Source organism: Pseudophryne corroboree, chromosome 8 (genome assembly GCF_028390025.1).
Source record: "Pseudophryne corroboree isolate aPseCor3 chromosome 8, aPseCor3.hap2, whole genome shotgun sequence".
Lineage (NCBI taxonomy): Eukaryota > Metazoa > Chordata > Amphibia > Anura > Myobatrachidae > Pseudophryne > Pseudophryne corroboree.
The window spans coordinates 159,858,883-159,865,213 of NC_086451.1; the positions used below are offsets into that span (position 1 = coordinate 159,858,883).

At 35.0% G+C, this 6,331-nt stretch overlaps 3 non-coding genes across 3 annotated transcripts; all 3 read left to right on the forward strand.

Annotated features, from left to right (window-relative positions):
- Positions 1-206: 206 nt before the first annotated feature.
- Positions 207-280, forward strand: TRNAS-ACU (transfer RNA serine (anticodon ACU)). Its single transcript has one exon. It is a non-coding gene; the product is annotated as a tRNA-Ser (tRNA).
- Positions 281-2,546: 2,266 nt separating this feature from the next.
- On the forward strand, positions 2,547-2,620 carry TRNAS-ACU (transfer RNA serine (anticodon ACU)). Its single transcript has one exon. It is a non-coding gene; the product is annotated as a tRNA-Ser (tRNA).
- Positions 2,621-6,053: 3,433 nt separating this feature from the next.
- Positions 6,054-6,127, forward strand: TRNAS-ACU (transfer RNA serine (anticodon ACU)). The gene has a single exon. It is a non-coding gene; the product is annotated as a tRNA-Ser (tRNA).
- Positions 6,128-6,331: the final 204 nt, after the last annotated feature.

Sequence of the window (6,331 nt, forward strand, 5' to 3'; positions counted from 1 at the left end):
CCATTGCAGTACTCTGCTGCACATGTAAGTGCAAGAGATCCTGAAGCACTCACTCATCATAGGAAAGTACCAATGTGTTTCTTCGTTGGTTGATGGAAGAAACATCTTACAAAAACTCTCCAGATTATTGACTTTTTAAAGTTTTTCTAGGAAACGTTCTAGATGTATGCTTATTAGCCTTTGTCAGTATGTACTTTTTGCGAAGTGTCTCTGTGGCGCAATCGGTTAGTGTGTCCGGCTACTAACCAAAAGGTTGGTGGTTCAATCCCACCCAGGGACGTAATTGACCTTGTTATCAGATTTTGGTGATCTTTAAGTAGACAAGTCAAAATTTCAAACCCCCTGTTATGGTGTAGGGTACCTGGCCTTTTCTGATGTAATCAGAGTTAGATTTGATTCAGTGATTTAATAAAAACAGCTAGGAAGCACAATTTAGCAGTGGGTTGCAGAGAAAAAGAAATATGCTGGCAAAAAAAATCCAATTGAGTGATTAAACAGCTCTTCATTTTCTGGCTTTATTTTTATGCTAACAAATTTGTTCTCTGAAAAGTGTCCACAAAGCCAAGTCTCTGATTAACACCTTTGCAGGGATGGTTTTTCACCTATTACTAAATTAAACTTGCTTCATTGGAAAGGCAGCAAGATGCATCTTCATTTCAATGTCTACTGAAATAATACAGGTTGACACCAGGAAACATTACCGCCACTGCATCCTTGCTGCTTTCTCATGTAGAAGTCTGTTTAATGTGAAAACAAGGTGATATCTAATTAGCACACAGGTAAGGAATTAAGAAAATCTTTATTTAAGGGTGAAGATGTTTCTCACAAAATCGTTGCCCCAATGCATCATTGAAATTCAAGCTGGAAAGATGATTTTAATATATCACTTGTACATTTTGTATTGCTCTTCTGGTGACAATGTAGTTTGTTTTTGTCAATTACCATTTTAATAATAGGGTAAAGAAAATTAAGTGGATTTTTGAAAGAAAACAATACTGTCAATATACTATTAAAACAAATTAAAATGGTAAAAGTTGTTGTACTTTAAGTAAAAATAAAAGAGCAAAAATATCAATCCCAGTTTTGGATTACTTTAATTAACAAAAAAAAATGCATATAGCAGAGGATAGTTTCAATCTGCTTACCTCTGGGTTATGTGCCCAGCATGCTTCCATTGCTGTACTCTGCTGCACATGTAAGTGCAGTAGATCCTGAAGCACTCACTCATCATGGGAAAGTACCAATGTGTTTCTTCGTTGGTTGATGGAAGAAACATCTTACAAAAACTCTCCAGATTATTGACTTTTTAAAGTTTTTCTAGGAAACGTTTTAGATGAATGCTTATTAGCCTTTGTCAGTATATACTTTTGCAAAGTGTCTCTGTGGCGCAATCAGTTAGTGTGTATGGCTATTAACCAAAAGGTTGGTGGTTCAATCCCACCCAGGGACGTAATTGACCTTGTTATCAGATTTTGGTGATCTTTAAGTAGACAAGTCAAAATTTCAAACCCCCTCTTATGGTGTAGGGTACCTGGCCTTCTCTGATGTTATCAGAGTTAGATTTGATTCAGTGATTTTATAAAAACAGCTAGGAAGCACAATTTAGCAGTGGGTTGCAGAGAAAAAGAAATATGCTGGCAAAAAAATCCAATTGAGTGATTAAACAGCTCTTCATTTTCTGGCTTTATTTTTATGCTAACAAATTTGTTCTCTGAAAAGTGTCCACAAAGCCAAGTCTCTGATTAACACCTTTGTAAGGATGGTTTTTCACCTATTACTAAATTAAACTTGCTTCATTGGAAAGGCAGCAAGATGCATCCTCATTTCAATGTCTACTGAAATAATACAGGTTGACACCAGGAGACATTATCGCCACTGCATCCTTGCTGCTTTCTCATGTGGAAGTCTGTTTAATGTGAAAACAAGGTGATATCTAATTAGCACACAGGTAAGGAATTAAGAAAATCTTTATTTAAGGGTGAAGATGTTTCTCACAAAATCGTTGCCCCAATGCATCATTGAAATTCAAGCTGGAAAGATGATTTTAATATATCACTTGTACATTTTGTATTGCTCTTCTGGTGACAATGTAGTTTGTTTTTGTCAATTACCATTTTAATAATAGGGTAAAGAAAATTAAGTGGATTTTTTAAAGAAAATAATACTTTCAATATACTATTAAAACAAATTAAAATGGTAAAAGTTATTGTACTTTAATGAAAAATAAAAGAGCAAAAATATCAATCCCAGTTTTGGATTACTTTAATTAACAAAAAAATATGCATATAGCAGAGGATAGTTTTAATCTGCCTACCTCTGGGTTATGGGCCCAGCATGCTTCCATTGCAGTACTTTGCTGCACATGTAAGTGCAAGAGATCCTGAAGCACTCACTCATCATGGGAAAGTACCAATGTGTTTCTTCGTTGGTTGATGGAAGAAACATCTTACAAAAACTCTCCAGATTATTGACTTTTTAAAGTTTTTCTAGGAAACGTTCTAGATGTATGCTTATTAGCCTTTGTCAGGATGTACTTTTTGCAAAGTGTCTCTGTGGCGCAATCGGTTAGTGTGTCCGGCTACTAACCAAAAGGTTGGTGGTTCAATCCCACCCAGGGACGAAATTGACCTTGTGATCAGATTTTGGTGATCTTTAAGTAGACAAGTCAAAATTTCAAACCCCCTGTTATGGTGTAGGGTACCTGGCCTTTTCTGATGTAATCAGAGTTAGATTTGATTCAGTGATTTAATAAAAACAGCTAGGAAGCACAATTTAGCAGTGGGTTGCAGAGAAAAAGAAATATGCTGGCAAAAAAAATCCAATTGAGTGATTAAACAGCTCTTCATTTTCTGGCTTTATTTTTATGCTAACAAATTTGTTCTCTGAAAAGTGTCCACAAAGCCAAGTCTCTGATTAACACCTTTGTAGGGATGGTTTTTCACCTATTACTAAATTAAACTTGCTTCATTGGAAAGGCAGCAAGATGCATCTTCATTTCAATGTCTACTGAAATAATACAGGTTGACACCAGGAAACATTACCGCCACTGCATCCTTGCTGCTTTCTCATGTAGAAGTCTGTTTAATGTGAAAACAAGGTGATATCTAATTAGCACACAGGTAAGGAATTAAGAAAATCTTTATTTAAGGGTGAAGATGTTTCTCACAAAATCGTTGCCCCAATGCATCATTGAAATTCAAGCTGGAAAGATGATTTTAATATATCACTTGTACATTTTGTATTGCTCTTCTGGTGACAATGTAGTTTGTTTTTGTCAATTACCATTTTAATAATAGGGTAAAGAAAATTAAGTGGATTTTTTAAAGAAAATAATACTTTCAATATACTATTAAAACAAATTAAAATGGTAAAAGTTATTGTACTTTAATGAAAAATAAAAGAGCAAAAATATCAATCCCAGTTTTGGATTACTTTAATTAACAAAAAAATATGCATATAGCAGAGGATAGTTTTAATCTGCCTACCTCTGGGTTATGGGCCCAGCATGCTTCCATTGCAGTACTTTGCTGCACATGTAAGTGCAAGAGATCCTGAAGCACTCACTCATCATGGGAAAGTACCAATGTGTTTCTTCGTTGGTGGATGGAAGAAACATCTTACAAAAACTCTCCAGATTATTGACTTTTTAAAGTTTTTCTAGGAAACGTTTTAGATGAATGCTTATTAGCCTTTGTCAGTATATACTTTTGCAAAGTGTCTCTGTGGTGCAATCAGTTAGTGTGAACGGCTATAAACCAAAAGGTTGGTGATTCAATCCCACCCAGGGACGTAATTGACCTTGTGATCAGATTTTGGTGATCTTTAAGTAGACAAGTCAACATTTCAAACCCCCTCTTATGGTGTAGGGTACCTGGCCTTCTCTGATGTAATCAGAGTTAGATTTGATTCAGTGATTTTATAAAAACAGCTAGGAAGCACAATTTAGCAGTGGGTTGCAGAGAAAAAGAAATATGCTGGCAAAAAAATCCAATTGAGTGATTAAACAGCTCTTCATTTTCTGGCTTTATTTTTATGCTAACAAATTTGTTCTCTGAAAAGTGTCCACAAAGCCAAGTCTCTGATGAACACCTTTGTAAGGATGGTTTTTCACCTATTACTAAATTAAACTTGCTTCATTGGAAAGGCAGCAAGATGCATCCTCATTTCAATGTCTACTGAAATAATACAGGTTGACACCAGGAAACATTATCGCCACTGCATCCTTGCTGCTTTCTCATGTGGAAGTCTGTTTAATGTGAAAACAAGGTGATATCTAATTAGCACACAGGTAAGGAATTAAGAAAATCTTTATTTAAGGGTGAAGATGTTTCTCACAAAATCGTTGCCCCAATGCATCATTGAAATTCAAGCTGGAAAGATGATTTTAATATATCACTTGTACATTTTGTATTGCTCTTCTGGTGACAATGTAGTTTGTTTTTGTCAATTACCATTTTAATAATAGGGTAAAGAAAATTAAGTGGATTTTTTAAAGAAAATAATACTTTCAATATACTATTAAAACAAATTAAAATGGTAAAAGTTATTGTACTTTAATGAAAAATAAAAGAGCAAAAATATCAATCCCAGTTTTGGATTACTTTAATTAACAAAAAAATATGCATATAGCAGAGGATAGTTTTAATCTGCCTACCTCTGGGTTATGGGCCCAGCATGCTTCCATTGCAGTACTTTGCTGCACATGTAAGTGCAAGAGATCCTGAAGCACTCACTCATCATGGGAAAGTACCAATGTGTTTCTTCGTTGGTGGATGGAAGAAACATCTTACAAAAACTCTCCAGATTATTGACTTTTTAAAGTTTTTCTAGGAAACGTTTTAGATGAATGCTTATTAGCCTTTGTCAGTATATACTTTTGCAAAGTGTCTCTGTGGCGCAATCAGTTAGTGTGAACGGCTATAAACCAAAAGGTTGGTGGTTCAATCCCACCCAGGGACGTAATTGACCTTGTGATCAGATTTTGGTGATCTTTAAGTAGACAAGTCAACATTTCAAACCCCCTCTTATGTTGTAGGGTACCTGGCCTTCTCTGATGTAATCAGAGTTAGATTTGATTCAGTGATTTTATAAAAACAGCTAGGAAGCACAATTTAGCAGTGGGTTGCAGAGAAAAAGAAATATGCTGGCAAAAAAATCCAATTGAGTGATTAAACAGCTCTTAATTTTCTGGCTTTATTTTTATGCTAACAAATTTGTTCTCTGAAAAGTGTCCACAAAGCCAAGTCTCTGATTAACACCTTTGTAGGGATGGTTTTTCACCTATTACTAAATTAAATTTGCTTCATTGGAAAGGCAGCAAGATGCATCCTCATTTCAATGTCTACTGAAATAATACGGGTTGACACCAGGAAACATTAACGCCACTGCATCCTTGCTGCTTTCTCATGTGGAAGTCTGTTTAATGTGAAAACAAGGTGATATCTAATTAGCACACAGGTAAGGAATTAAGAAAATCTTTATTTAAGGGTGAAGATGTTTCTAACAAAATCGTTGCCCCAATGCATCATTGAAATTCAAGCTGGAAAGATGATTTTAATATATCACTTGTACATTTTGTATTGCTCTTCTGATGACAATGTAGTTTGTTTTTGTCAATTACCATTTTAATAATAGGGTAAAGAAAATTAAGTGGATTTTTGAAAGAAAACAATACTGTCAATATACTATTAAAACAAATTAAAATGGTAAAAGTTATTGTACTTTAAGTAAAAATAAAAGAGCAAAAATATCAATCCCAGTTTTGTTTACTTAAATTAACAAAAAAAATGCATATAGCAAAGGATAGTTTCAATCTGCCTACCTCTGGGTTATGGGCCCAGCACGCTTCCATTGCAGTACTCTGCTGCACATGTAAGTGCAAGAGATCCTGAAGCACTCACTCATCATAGGAAAGTACCAATGTGTTTCTTCGTTGGTTGATGGAAGAAACATCTTACAAAAACTCTCCAGATTATTGACTTTTTAAAGTTTTTCTAGGAAACGTTCTAGATGTATGCTTATTAGCCTTTGTCAGTACGTACTTTTTACAAAGTGTCTCTGTGGCGCAATCGGTTAGTGTGTCTGGTTACTAACCAAAAGGTTGGTGGTTCAATCCCACCCAGGGACGTAATTGACCTTGTTATCAGATTTTGGTGATCTTTAAGTAGACAAGTCAAAATTTCAAACCCCCTGTTATGGTGTAGGGTACCTGGCCTTCTCTGATGTAATCAGAGTTAGATTTGATTCAGTGATTTTATAAAAACAGATAGGAAGCACAATTTAGCAGTGGGTTGCAGAGAAAAAGAAATATGCTGGAAAAAAAATCCAATTG